Genomic DNA, 14,632 nt, shown 5'->3' with positions numbered 1-14,632 from the left:
TACTGGTATACAAGGGCAGAAAAAGTAGGGAAAGAGCAAATGTAAAGATAGGAGACGAAAAATTAGAAAAGTGGCTGCTTTTAGGTATCTAGGAAGTCAGATAAGTCAGGACGGAAGGAGTAGTAGAGATAGCGTAGGGTCGTGTCGCCTTTAATAAAAAGAAGTCACTTCTATGCTCGCGAACGGTTAATTTAGAAAATCAAAAAAGATTGTTAAAGGTGTATGTTTGGAGTGCGGTGTTATACGGGTGCGAAACATGGACAGTGGGCGCGGCGGAAAAGAAAAGGTTAAAAGCATTCGAAATGTAGTGTTATAGGCGAATCAAGAGGATAACGTGGGTAGAGAAGATTAGAAATGAAGAGGTATTAGAAAGAATAGGACAACAGATAACTCTATGGAAATAAATAAAAAATAGGCGAGATACGTTGGTAGGACACCTTCTCAGGCATAAAGGTCTAGTCAGGGACATGTTAGAGGCAGAAACAGAAGTTAGGAGGGGTAGAGGTAGACCTAGGTTAGATTACTGTTCGCAAATAGTTAAGGATGTGGGTTGTTCTAATTTTAAGGAAATGCGAAGATTAGCTCAGGATAGGAAAGAGTGGAGGTGCGTGTCCATCTAGCCTTGGGACTGACGACCTTATAATGATGATGAAATTGTATTGATTTTATTTTTCTACAATTCATATCCATATCAATCTTTTTGTCCTTTTGATGGCGACGCCCTTGCTGAATATATGCCATCTATTACAGGAATGGCAAGACCTTTACAATTAAGGAAATTTCATGGCAACACTATCGAAAAATTTAACCTGTTTCAAGAATCGTGTAATGGATCTAACGGAGTAGCATTATCCTTCCCTATTATCATGAACTAATTTACAAGGTTGTGTGTTATTATCTCAATTATGAAAATAATACCCAACTTAATAGAGGTATATAGTTTAGGTAGGCTACGTTGTAGTGGTAGTCATAAAGGAAGATGATCTCGAAACTCGTTGCGTTTGTTCAAACATCCCCGTCGTTCCGCGTAAACTAAACCAGTTGGAACACAAACACCTGTGAGAGCAGAATTTCCTTATCAGCTGCGTTGGTTTCCAATAACAGTACGGGAACAAAGTGGGTCGTCTAATATTTAGCGAATTGGAGTAAGTTTAATAATTTATGAGGCCAGCTTTGAATAGAGCTCTCTTAACAATACATTGTTTAAGGCCCGAGGCATTTTCGCCTTCTTGGGGCTTGCAATAAACTGTGTACTTTACACTTGACCGAGCACTGCTCCAGCTCATCAAACTTTCAAAGTAGAAGCTGAGGAATTTCGGGCAACTTGCCGAAGTTATTTGCTGCGCTGATGCCTACGTCTACGTGCAAACTTGGATCTCTTTGGAAGACATTTGGAACTGATTGGGATTAAGACCGCATAGCAGTCATGCGGTTTCTTCGACGAATCCTTTCAAGAAACCGATTCGTTAAAAGCTGGTGGTTTTGATCAAGGTCTTGACATCGAAATAGCGATTTTACTGGTCTTTTGAAGTTATTCTCATCCTTCAACATATTAATTACAAAATCGAATTATCTAAAATAATTAAGGGATCAGATTAGACAGCGGGTTATGTTTCTTGAGCTGACAACCCATCATCNCTGGCTCCTATTCTTTTGTTGCATACCAAGTATTGATGGTGGCACCAGAACAATTTTTGATTTTGTCAAATAATTTAAGGTTAGTTACGTTTTGTTCTTCTTCTTGTTAACTTGCGTTTTTAATTCATATTTTCTTCGTTGTGCCTGTAGTTGTAATCCGTTACTTCATAGTTAATAATAATTCATCTGTATATAGTGTTTTATATCGAGTTTCATCCGCTCCGTTAAAACCAACATTTTGAGAAAATACAACACCCTTTCAGGCATAAGGAGACGTATTAGAAGCAGAAGTAGGAGTAAAAAGGAGTAGAGATGAACCTAGATTAGATTTCTGTTCACAAGTAGTTAAGGATGTGGTATGTTCTAGTTTTTGGGAAATGCGAAGATTAGCTCAGGATAGGAAAAAGTGGAGATGCGTGCCCAACCAGCCTTGGGACTGTTGACTCTATGATGATGATGATGATATTATCTTTTCGAAATAGCCCAATGGCCCAACGTTGGAGTACCACGCTAGAGTCCTCGAGTTCGAATCCTGTAATACGGCTAGATCATTTTGTTGTTTCTTATTTCGTATGGTATGCAGAAAACTGAATGAAATTCGGTCACCCACCAGATATTGTATATTCTATGAAAATGATATAAAGCAACGGATTCTAAATTTTTGATATTTGGGGTAAAGTGAGGAAAATTGTTTACATGAATAAACAAATAGAAATCTGGCTACACAGGCAGATATATGAACAATAGTCGTATGCTGCGAGCGTTTTCAAGCGATTAAACACGGCAACCACATGATTACAGCAGTGAAATTTTACAACCAAAACATCTGGTGCCACCCGGAGTTCATACTGGCGCACTTGTGCTCCCGTTATTTCCGGTCAAAAGCTTTCGCTTGCGAAACGTTTCCTTGTTTAAATTAGTATGCGAGAAAGAAAAGAAAACTATGCGCGAATGAATTCTCCGAAATTGTAATATTCTTCTTCGTCCTTTCCGGAACGGCGATCTGGGAAATTACACTTTTCAGAGAGGAAATGATGATGAACCTGGCAGCCTGTATTTTGCTGATTTAATTTTAGCAACCGTTAAAGGTATTGAAAGGACTAATGATATGCACCTAGAGACCCAGACAAAAACAAACCTTGTCCATTTGTGCAAGGAATTCCTTTAGGAATGCATTCATTATTAATCTATCAAAAATCATTCTCCATATAAGAGAGGTTATTAAAAAAAGTTTTGGAGTTACTCATCACCAGAAAAAGAACAAAGTCTACTTTATTGTCAAAATGAGCATACGTACCCTAGACAAAAATTTTCAGTCTCTCTCCAGTCTCTCAGAGTTTTTCAGCGTCTCTGAGAGCGTCTCTCACAGTCTCTCAGTTATTGCCTAGGTGTTTTTATGGATTTCTCACAGCCTCTGTATGAGAGACTCGAACGATAAAATTGTTAATTCAGAGATTCGAGTCTCTCACAGGGAGACTGAATAAATAAAACTGAAAAATTGAGAAACTCGAGTCTCTCGTAGAAAGACTGGGATCTCTAAAATATGTTGAACTTAGAAAATTTTAACAATGTCTACCGAGACACCAATTATTGAGAGATTCGAGTCTCTCGTTCAGAGATTGGAGTTTTTCGTTCAGAGACTAGATAACAAATGAGGATCTCTCTATGAGCGACTCGAGTATCTCGTTCAGAGACGCTAAACAGTTTTTTTGACAGTCTCTCTCAGCGACACCAGAGAGACTGAACACTTTTATCTCGGATAACTACTTGTTTTGGTATTTTGTGGTAAAAAGGCGAAAAAAACCGATGTGACTTCCAGATTTTTGCGAAGCTTGCTACTGGCAATATTTCTGGTTCTACTTGACATCAGAGTTAAGCGAAAGATAAGAAGATATTGCGATAGAAATTCCAGAGGCCAATGGACTAGAGCCTATCAGCCAAGCAGATAAACGAGCTCAACCGCCTGCGACCGAAGGCTCGTTTGGGACAGCTAATAAAATGGGCTGAAACGTACGGAAACGCGATGACGTAATACGATGATGATTCGGAACGATTTTGTGTGTTGGAGCGGAAAAGAAAAATTCTCTGTTTTGTCCCCTGCCCTAACATAAAACACCTGGACGAAGAGGACCGACGATCGTACAACCAGTTAAAATAAATCCGGTGGCATCCTAGTCGCTGAGAATGCCATTTTCTTCGTCCAAAATAAACATGCAATAAGAGGGTCGACGTAATAGAAGACTGAAGTTGGTCCCCTTCATATGTTACGAATAGAATTTGGAATGGATTGTATTACGTAAATATTGTTGTGAACATTGCAAACACAGGGTGAGGAAATATGCGGAAAACTACATATGAATTAATAGTATACCATATTAAAACACCTAATTGAATTTTAAGTCTATAGTTTATGTCAAATATATTCTTAGTAGATATTAATTCCCGGTTTTCCTTGTCCGAATTCAATTTATAGCATACCTGTTTCGGGATTGGGATTTCCAATTGAACACTTATTTTAATCAAAATAAAATATAACCTATATTACTTAGATATAACGTAGTTATCAATTACCCAAGATTTTTAGAATTGGTTCAGTATTTATTAGTGTAGATAAATAATTTCTTTTATATTCGGATTTTGAATTTCATGTATTTAAACACCTTTGCGCACGTTTACTACTTTTATTTAAACTATTTTTCTATGTAATTAACAGTTCTATTATGAATCAATTATCAATTCACCAATACGAACACTTCTTCGCTCCTTCTTCTTAGCTTTGTATCGCCTCGAACTTTCTGATTCGTACTAGCCAACTCGTCCTCGCGACAACTATATATAGAGACCAGCCGTGTTCTAGAATGATCCAGTATATGCCGCCTAGAAACCTGGTTTTCTTTGCCATTATCTATGTTAGGTTGCCTACGTACATGTGAAATTATTAGAAAAATATGTGATCTTATCTGTTCTCCTATTGGACTACGGAGAACGCAAAAAGTTTTTATTTTATTAGAATTTTTTGCTGATAAAAAAAGATATCGTATTACAGTAATTTTAATTTGCCGACAAGATAATCTGTATTTTTTTTACTGTCAACCTTTTCTAGTAAATTTAATACTTTTTACCCTTATTTACTACTAATTTTCCTTAATGAGTAGCAAGCTTAATGAATTATTAGAAGAATTTTTTTTTTGAAAGTCTAATAGTCAATCCTGCAGGACCTACTTATTCCCCAGTTTTTGAGCATCATTATTTCATATTCTTCATTATTATTCTGTTGGCATATGAAGTACAAAAACAATTAAACGGCATTATAGTGTGATTGCAATTTAATTTATAGATGAATATGAAAATGAAGTATAAAATCGATTCACTACAAGTTTGTAAATGTTCTAAAATTTAACCTTCCTGGAATAAATGAACCGTCTTCTTCATTAAATTTCAAATTCACTGACCCCAAGGTAAAAACTCTATTTAGATAAAATCCTGTTCATATTACAAATAAATTTGATGGGGTGAACTTTATTTAGATTACGTATTGAAGTGTCTGGTATGTATTAAAACGCTTAAAAACCCAACAAAAATTTCATTACCTAAATAACGTTTCTACTATTGTGTTAAATTAAATCCGTTCCTGATAAAATTGGTTCAAAAAAAATCAAAAATCTAAAGGACAACTATCTATGGTTAAATGTCATCGATTCGAATCAGGCTCTCATTCTCGCTTACATACCTAACAAAAATAAATTTGGTTTGTGGTTTTTTGTTGATAAGTCTTTATTTGTTGATACAAATATGTTCTGTATTTATACACCCATTGAAGGGTAAGAATGAAAAACGTTATAGTGTAAGCTTGTGGCATTAAAATCAGAGCATTAATAAATGTTGCAGTCACGGACCGGCACGGCGGTTGGTGTTGGTAGGGATAAGGATGGAAGGGTCCAGTTGATTTTAGATTCCATTAAAAGGTCCCTTTCAGTCATAGCCGCCCTTACAGGGCGCGGTAAAAGGGTGTGTATGTGTGTTCGCAGTAAGCAGAAGCAAAAGATACGATTTCGAACATGCCGCGTCGTCGGCGCCATTGGCATCGGCCGCATCGCTGCCCGGAACCCGGACCCGTCCGTCGTCCGGAGCCGTTTCCTCGCGCGCGACGACATAGACTCTAAATTAATTATGCAACCCTCCATTTGGACAATAGCCATTGTGCCAGAACGGCGTCTCCACGGGAATTAATGACGACCTTTCTTCGACATAATGAGCGAGTTGGCGACGTTGACTTCGGATTTAAAGGCTCACGTGGAAGTTATTGTTACTCGAAATTACCGTTCCAATTGTTGTCATTCGGAATAGTACACAAAAGAAATTCTTCCGACGCATAATTGCCCGAAATAATCTCCATCTCCCACACCCTCTTCCATCTCTCTCATCCTTTCCCGCACGCGTATCCCACCTACAAACTCTTAACCCTTTTGTAGGATCAAAAGGTAACGGGTGACCTTCCGTTTTTGTCTTATTGATGGTCGTCGACGTGATCGTTATCCGGGACATTTTTGCAAATTGCCTGCTATAGAAGACATTCCCCTGGGTCCTAACTGCGGCAAAACTTAAATGACAGAAATATCGAGATGAATCCGGTTAGGGAAATGTTCTGCATCAAACCTTTTCAATTAAAATGCGCAAAGTGATGGGACAGATTATGAAGTTTTCGAGGAAACGTTTGACAAAATGTTATCTTCAACAAACAGCAGTTGTTAGAAGGAAAAGTTACTGTAATTATGAGAGTTCTAAACGTCCTTAAGAGTACAATAAGAAGAAGTTGTTTGTTATCTCTTTGAATAATGATTTACCATGTATACATAAATAATTTAAAAATAAATATAAAATAGAATTATTTTTAATATTCAGACACTTTACCTTTTCGTATGTACATTTGTGTCCTGCTGTAATTCTTTAAAGGAATTTCTTCTCTAATCCGTCGAAAACTGCTACCTCTATTTTAGTCATTCAAAATCACTGAAACGCCTAAAATCACATTACTGTCAAAATAAAAGGCGAAGAGAAAAAGTGCGCAGCTGCCTTTTATGGTACTTTAAGAGAGGTTTCAGGTAGCTGTAAGGCGCGTTTTTACCGTTCCCAAACAACATAAACCTTAATTTAGGTAACGATCACAAATTACGGTAGAAAAGAATCTTTAGATGACTAGAGAAGAAAGTATCGTCTGATATCCGATATCTCCAATAACAAGGGACGATCATTGAGAGCTTTGAACACACTTGGAGATAGTATTACATCATTGGCGGACCCGATTTTTTTGTATGGTGTGTTGTGTTCAGTGGCAAGGATTTAGAAAATTGCAAATAAAAAATGGGTACATGTCAGCAGCACGCTGCGATTAATTTACTTCCTATTGACTTTAAAAAGATTATAAAAATGACTGAACAATTGGATGCATCTTTGGTAGCAAAATGATAAGCATGAGCCTCGCAAGCAAGTGAGCTTTGATTTGATTCCTTCTACTACTTTTTTATGTTACAATGTTCAAAGTGTCAAAGTACTGGGATATGCATTAAGTCGCGGCAATTTTAAATTTCTTTGCTTGGCCACCCTATTTACAGAAAATTCAGAATGTCAAAGTACAGGGCTATGCATAAAGTCGCGGTAATTGTAAATGTTTTTTGCTTGGCCACCTTGTATACAGAAAGTTCAGAATGTCAAAGTACAGGGCTACCCTAGACAAAAATTTTCAGTCTCTCTCCAGTCTCTTAGAGTCTTTCAGAGTCTTTCAGCGACTCTGAGAGCGTCTCTCACAGTCTTTCCAGTCTCTCAGTTATTGCCTAGGTGTTTTTATGAATCTCTCACAGTCTCTGTATGAGACACTCGAACGATAAAATTGTTAATTCAGAGAATCGAGTCTCTCACAAAGAGACTAAATAAATAAAACTGAAAAATTGAGAGACTCGAGTCTCTCGTAGAAAGACTGGGATCTCTGAACTTAGAACCATGCCTATCGAGACACCGCTTATTGAGAGATTCGAGTCTCTCGTTTAGAGATTCGAGTTTCTCGTTCAGAGACTGGATACGAAATGAGGATCTGTCTATAAGCGACTCGAGTCTCTCGTTCAGAGACGCTAAACAGTTTTTTTGACAGTCTCTCTCAACGACACCCGAGAGTCTCAATGAGAGACGGAGAATCGAGTCTCGCTTTCAGAGACTCTGAGAGATTCGACATTTTTATCTCGGGTATGCATAATGTCTCGGCAATTTTAAATGTTGTTTGTCTGGCCATCCTGTATACAGAAAGACACATTGGACATTTTATTCAAACGGAAACTTCTAGTGCTGTTACATACGGTCTTCATAACATAACAACAAAGCATACGTACAAAAGCGTACAACATGTGTACATTCATACGTGTGCTGTTATATTCACAAGGGGAACTATTAGTATTCTCGTTTGTCGTTAAATAAACGGGCACTACGAACACGCTGGTAATTATAATGCCCTGTGCATGTACCAAACCAGAAAGAAACAATTTACATACAAACGTACATTATCATTTGCAAAACACGATATTAAGCAATAATTCTTTATGCAGATTACAAATTAGATAGCTGCGAAATAATAAGCAGCAATGGGACACGATTTTTAAAAAGTATAAATTACGGAAGAATCACGGTGCGTGTTGATGCCCAATTATGAATTTTATTTAATGGCAGGGACAGAAAAATTACTTTCAAGCTTTCGTTTTTTTCCTAAATGCTTCTGTATATTCATACGTACTTTCATTTTCTGTATGTGGACGATAAAAATACGATGGTTAAAAATGGTCCGAAATGAGGAATTAGGAGGAATAGAAATATAAAGAGCATCATGGAAGATTCAACAAGAAAGGGAAAGATAAAATGGTAGAGCATCTGCTACATAAAGGATTACTTGGCGACAGAAGCAAAAAGGGCACTAAAGAGGGAAGAGGAAGGCCTACAGAACAGAGTACTGTTCCCAAATTGTTAGGAATGTGAGATTTTCTAGTTTTATTTGCATAATGGCTACCGAGCCTTTAATGGTTCTTTTTGAAAAAGCCAGGCATCATATAATGACTGTGATAGATTCTATTAAAAAAACGACTGAAATAATTTTGAAATTTGATCACAAGGTCAGGTAATATGCCTTAATACTTACCAGTATACAGTACATAAAATTTTACGGAGTTAGAGATAGGTATTTCTATTTAAAAACCGACTTACCATGAGATAACCTTGAAATTTGACTTCAAGGACAAATTCAAGGTCATTATTAGATTTCCACCTTAAAGTTTTGCAACTTTCGTCCTTGTAAATGTTGGATAGCATATACAATATCCCGATTAATTAATAATAATTACTTTGACTGTAATATACTTATTAGTTATTAAGTTGGATCATCAAGAGAAATGAGTAAATTTGTACGTAAACTATCTTAATTATCCAGGTCACCTTATTTTGAACTTAGTTTCAATGCCCCTATTATACTTAATACGCTTAGGTAAATAACACTTGTTGATAAACGATTAAATGTTTCGACATCACGTCAGTTACCTATTCAAGTACTCATGCGAAAGATTATGGTCTTTGTTTGGAGTTTAAGGGATGCTTTATATGCATTATACATTGTAAACGCTAAGTATACTGAAAGGGGTTGTACATATTTCCTTTGAACGATATTCATCCGTGCCACTTGAAGAACCCGTAATTTTACCCCCGCATTTATATGTAGACGCACCCATACATGTGGGTGTTTCAATGACCTCCGGGAATCCTCGAGCTCAAAAAGCCGTGTCGTCATCCCTATCTGGTTACTGTCTTTGGTTGAAAAACAATCTCGCGTTGTCTCAGGACAAGCGCGGCTTCGAACTACGAAAATCAACGGTCGACAAAACAGCCAACTGACATAATGGAGCATGTAGCGAGCTCTTGTGACGAGAAAATTAAGTATGAAAACGGCATTGTTCGCTGACAACTCCAAATGTACACATAAGGTTGGTTCTTTGTGAGGAAAATTAGTGATGCGGGCCCGTTTGTTTGTTTCACTAGTCATTGTTGTGGTTATGAATAATTATTTTAGGCACAAGCGGCAGTGGCTGCATGTAGTAGTAGCATCAACAACGGACAAAAATAGTGGCGGATGTAGGTATGTTGAATCATATGTACCTATACACACTTGGAAGGTTGTGGTGATGAGGTGTCAGCAGCCTTCTGTTTTATATGAACGTTTGAAATGTGCATTAAAGTAATCGGACCCGTACGTTGTTTTGCTGCTTCTTTTAAAGGAGAATCAATTAACGCCATTGTGTTAAGCAGCGTCCCATTCATTGGAGCACCATTTAAACATGATGCTGACAAAATTATCTCTTCCAACAAAGTTAATGATGCAAGCACGTAGTCGAGATGAAAAACCAGGGATCCACACCTCTCTTTGATGACATATTGTAAAATAAAAAGGTATAATCCGTTGCTTTTTATTGCTGGAATCAATTTATTGTCTTCTACCGTCCCTTCTTAGTTAAAGTTCTATTTGCTGACTATCAGATTCGAGGGATTATACCTATAGGGAAAATCCGTACTTATGGGTTGCATTCTTAAAAGTAATTTATCCTATTAAACACATGTGCTTATCATTTATTAATCCCTCCGGAAAAATTTCTAGACTAATAATATTCTGTGTATTTTTTATTGACTTAAACGTTAAATGCGCATCTCGCGATAGCGCCACAACGTAGAGAGTGTAAAAAGTATTTACAAAAATGTTTGCCCCAGTTAACGAGCCGTCAATGATTGACAAGCGTCAGATGAAACCATACCTATGCGTGACTTTCGCAACAGCTGATACACACACAAGTCAATTGTACGCGTGACGATTATTGTTAGTAGTAGCTTGCACTCCGTAGTTAAATCGACCCTATGCCAAATAGTCTCGGGTTTTGGCTATGCGTGGGCCATCAATCAGCTAATCATTTGTTAGTCAGCCGAACAAGCTCTTTTATATGTATACAATAATAAAGATGAATGAGTCCTGTATCAGAAAAGTTAGCCTAACCAACGAAAATGTATTCTGTTTTGAAAACCTAACAACAGAAGTTGACCAATCGTGGTCCATACGAACTCATTCGAATCGGTCCAAAAACTAATAAATAGCAATTGAACTTTACGGGTGATATATCGTAGAAAAAAGATTACATGGTTTAAGTGTAGAAACGTAAAGTGAACGTAAGTCATGGGAAGCAACACAAAAAGAATACGTGTCATATGTACGTTGTTGAATATTTATTTTATAGTTTATAGGAAGTTTCTCAATAATAATGATATTATACATACATGTGTATGCACATTGCACATGTATGTAGGTTGAGAAGGTCGAATCCCATCGAAAACCACACAAGTGCTTTAAACCATCCAAGTTGTAACTTTCTTGTTTCCTGAGAACACTGGGTAATGAATACATAAATAGTAAACATTTCCTGAGTGTTGTATGACAAGAATCTGTATCGATTACACTCTATCTATAGCTTAACGCTTAACATTATCCAACGTCTGTTTTCATGAAATGACATTTCTGAACTTGTGTATTAGATATAAACTTAAGACTTTAAGTACGTGGATTACTTATATATTAAAACGTTTGCAGATATGATTTGAAATTGTTCTCTCACAATATATCTTCTGTTAATGTGAATAGTTATGTGTACTGAATATAAATGGGAAGAAGGAGACTCTAATAACGGATATTTTTATTAAAGAACTTTATTACACGTTCGTCATTTTAAAGTGATTGGTATTAATTTTCTTTTTAATAATTAACACAAAAATTACAATAATTTTACATGCTGGAACACTTTTTCAAAGTAATAACAGTTCTCACATGGTATCTGAAACAGACTTCAATAGTAGAAAATCATAAATATGGGGTTGTTCGGAAAGTCATTTCGTTTTTTCCCGACTGAGGATTTAATTGTATTCTTTTGCACCCAACTTCACATTTAAGCCGTATAATTTTTGTATGCTTTGAGAGCTCATATAGCAAGGCTTGTGTGTGAAAAATTCCTATTAATTCTACGCAGTAGTTTTTGGTTGGTGCCCTTTTAAATATGGAGAGCGATAAGCAGCATTTTCGACATATCTTACTGTTTTACTACAGAAAGGGTAAAAATGCTGTTCAAGCCAGAAAGAAATTGACTGATGTGTATGGAGAAGGTGTGTTGACAGTACGCCAGTGCCAGAACTGGTTCGCTAAATTTCGATCCGGCAATTTTGATGTCGAAGATGCACCACGTTCGGGAAGGCCGGTTGAAGCTGATAAAGACGCGATAAAGGCATTAGTTGATGTGAACCGGCGAATAACAACACGTGAGATCGGATTGAGGTTAAATTTATCAAATTCAACAGTTTATGACCACTTGAAAGGCCTGGGATTATCCTCGAAGCTCGATGTATGGGTTCCCCATGTTCTCACAGAGAGAAATCTGTGTCGCCGCATTGACGTCTGCGATTCGCTTCTCAAACGTCACGAAAATGATCCGTTTTTGAAGCGCATCATCACTGGGGACGAAAAATGGGTTGTATACAACAACGTCAAACGCAAGAGGTCATGGAGCAAAAAAGATGAACCGGCTCAAACCATTTCCAAAGCCGATATTCACCAAAAAAAGGTGATGCTGTCTGTTTGGTGGGATTTTAAAGGAATCGTTTTTTTTTAGCTTTTACCGGATAACACAACGATTAATTCGGAAGTCTACTGTCATCAGCTGGACAAACTGAATGATGCACTTCAACAGAAAAGGTCAGAACTAATCAACAGGAAAGGTGTAGTGTTTCACCAAGACAACGCGAGACCTCACACAAGTTTGGTCACTCGCCAAAAGCTTTTACAGCTTGAATGGGATACAATGCTACACCCACCATATTCTCCAGACCTGGCACCATCGGATTATTATTTGTTCCGGTCACTCCAAAATTTTTTAGACGGTAAAACCTTCACCTCAAATGAGGAGGTCAAAAACCTCCTCGATCAGTTTTTTGCCAGCAAAGACCAAAAATTTTATGAGCGTGGAATTATGCTACTACCAGAAAGATGGCAAAAGGTGTTGGACCAGAACGGTCAATATATAATTTAATAAAGTATTTGTTTATTATATGAAAACTGTCTTTCATTTCCACAAAAAAAAAACGAAATGACTTTCCGAACAACCCGATATAGATAATAGAAAATATATACCAGATATACCTTAACCAGGATGTCGACATTCTTCTAGGAAGCCTGGCTACTGCTTCAACTTCAATATAATCATTTAATATAAATGTTCCTTTTGTTATTATAATATGCAGTTGTGTCTTCTTTTAAAACATCAAACTTACCACTTATAATTTATGTATTACTAGCCGACCCGGGGCGAACTTCGCACCGCCTAACAGTTAAAAAATGTTACGTTAAGATTTAGCTAAACTTACAATTAATTTTGGATTTTGTTAACGTAATAATATGCTTTATAGATTCTGTGTTGTCAATATTGTGGTACTGATGACTGAATAACCGAATGATCTGCAATGATCGATACCAATCGATATGACAGTTGTTGACATTTGTTCTCTGTATCTTTCTAGATTTGAATATGCTGTTTTCTCCCTATTTTATGTGGAATTTCTATTCTACAATGTGTAGTATGTCACTGATTTGCAGTGGACATCAATTATTACAAATATACTACAATCTTCTGTGTCGGGATGAGTTATCGATTGTGGAAGATGACGTAGCTCCAAACCTAATTTATTTAAAAATTAATTTTTTGTATAATTTTTTCCGTGAAATTTTCCGATATTTTAAAAGTTATTCTGCTATTCAAGGCGGAGACAAATCCAACAAATTAAGTTAAAGGTCATTAAAGTCGGTGAAGCCGTTCCTGAGTTGCATATGGTGTAACTAACTCGACGTTGTGTTATGTATATAGATAAGGAGCAAGGAAAATATGTACGTAATTACATATTATAGGTGTTAATAAAAGTACGAAAATTGCTATCCTCGAATTTCGTAAGAATATAGCAGAGAGAACATTATTCATTTTTATTAGTAGAAATGATAACGATAAGACATTATATTTTATACAATGGAAGTGTCAACAAGGAGAATCTGGAGGAGGGGAACACTTTATTTGAGCCTTTTTTTTTTTTCATTTCCTCAGGTGGAAGGCAATCAAACGACTGCGAGTCGTTAAGTCTAAGATGAGAAAATTTTCGCGAAGGATAAGTCGTCTTTCCCGGCCGGCAACGACTCTTCCTAATGAGAAAAAGAAGGGAAGGAAATAAAGGCGCCCGCAATTGCTACAGCGCGGCGTTTCTAGGGAACTGAACAAGAACAGCAGTAGCGGAAGAAAAACGCGGCATCACTTTTAATAACTGCTCGCATAATGACGTCCTTTCGAAAGAGCGCCGCCATTTGGACATAATTACGCCCGGCGTCATCCCGTTGTGACAGTAATTTCGAAGCTCATCGAATAAATCATGTGCACTCGAACTATTCATCATTCTGAGAGCCTTTCGACATAGGCAATAACCATAACTCGACCGGCTGTTTAGATCTACAACCTATCGGTTTATTCTGTTATTACCGTCTGTTTTCACATTTGTTTTATGATAGTCTCGATTAACAAACGATCTTTAACCTAATTACCTAAGCTTGATACTTTAGGAACAAGAGTCTGTTCTACAGAATAGGCAAGTTTAACCCATAATCCCCCGGGACTTTAAGCTATTCCTTATATTATTTTCAGTTGCAATTCTCACCTTGTTTTAAGTTTACCTATGTGTTATTTATTAGTTTCCAAACAAATAATCATCATCATCATCATCATCATAGGGTCGTCAGTCCTAAGACTGGTTGGACACGTACCTCCACTCTTTCCTATCCTGAGCTAAACTTCGCATTTCCCTAAAACTAGAACATCCCACATCCTTAACTATTTGCGAACAG

The sequence above is a fragment of the Agrilus planipennis genome, unplaced genomic scaffold (assembly GCF_000699045.2).
Source record: "Agrilus planipennis isolate EAB-ADULT unplaced genomic scaffold, Apla_2.0 scaffold37, whole genome shotgun sequence".
Classification (NCBI taxonomy): Eukaryota; Metazoa; Arthropoda; class Insecta; order Coleoptera; family Buprestidae; genus Agrilus; species Agrilus planipennis.
Note: the sequence above shows the minus strand (reverse complement) of the source record.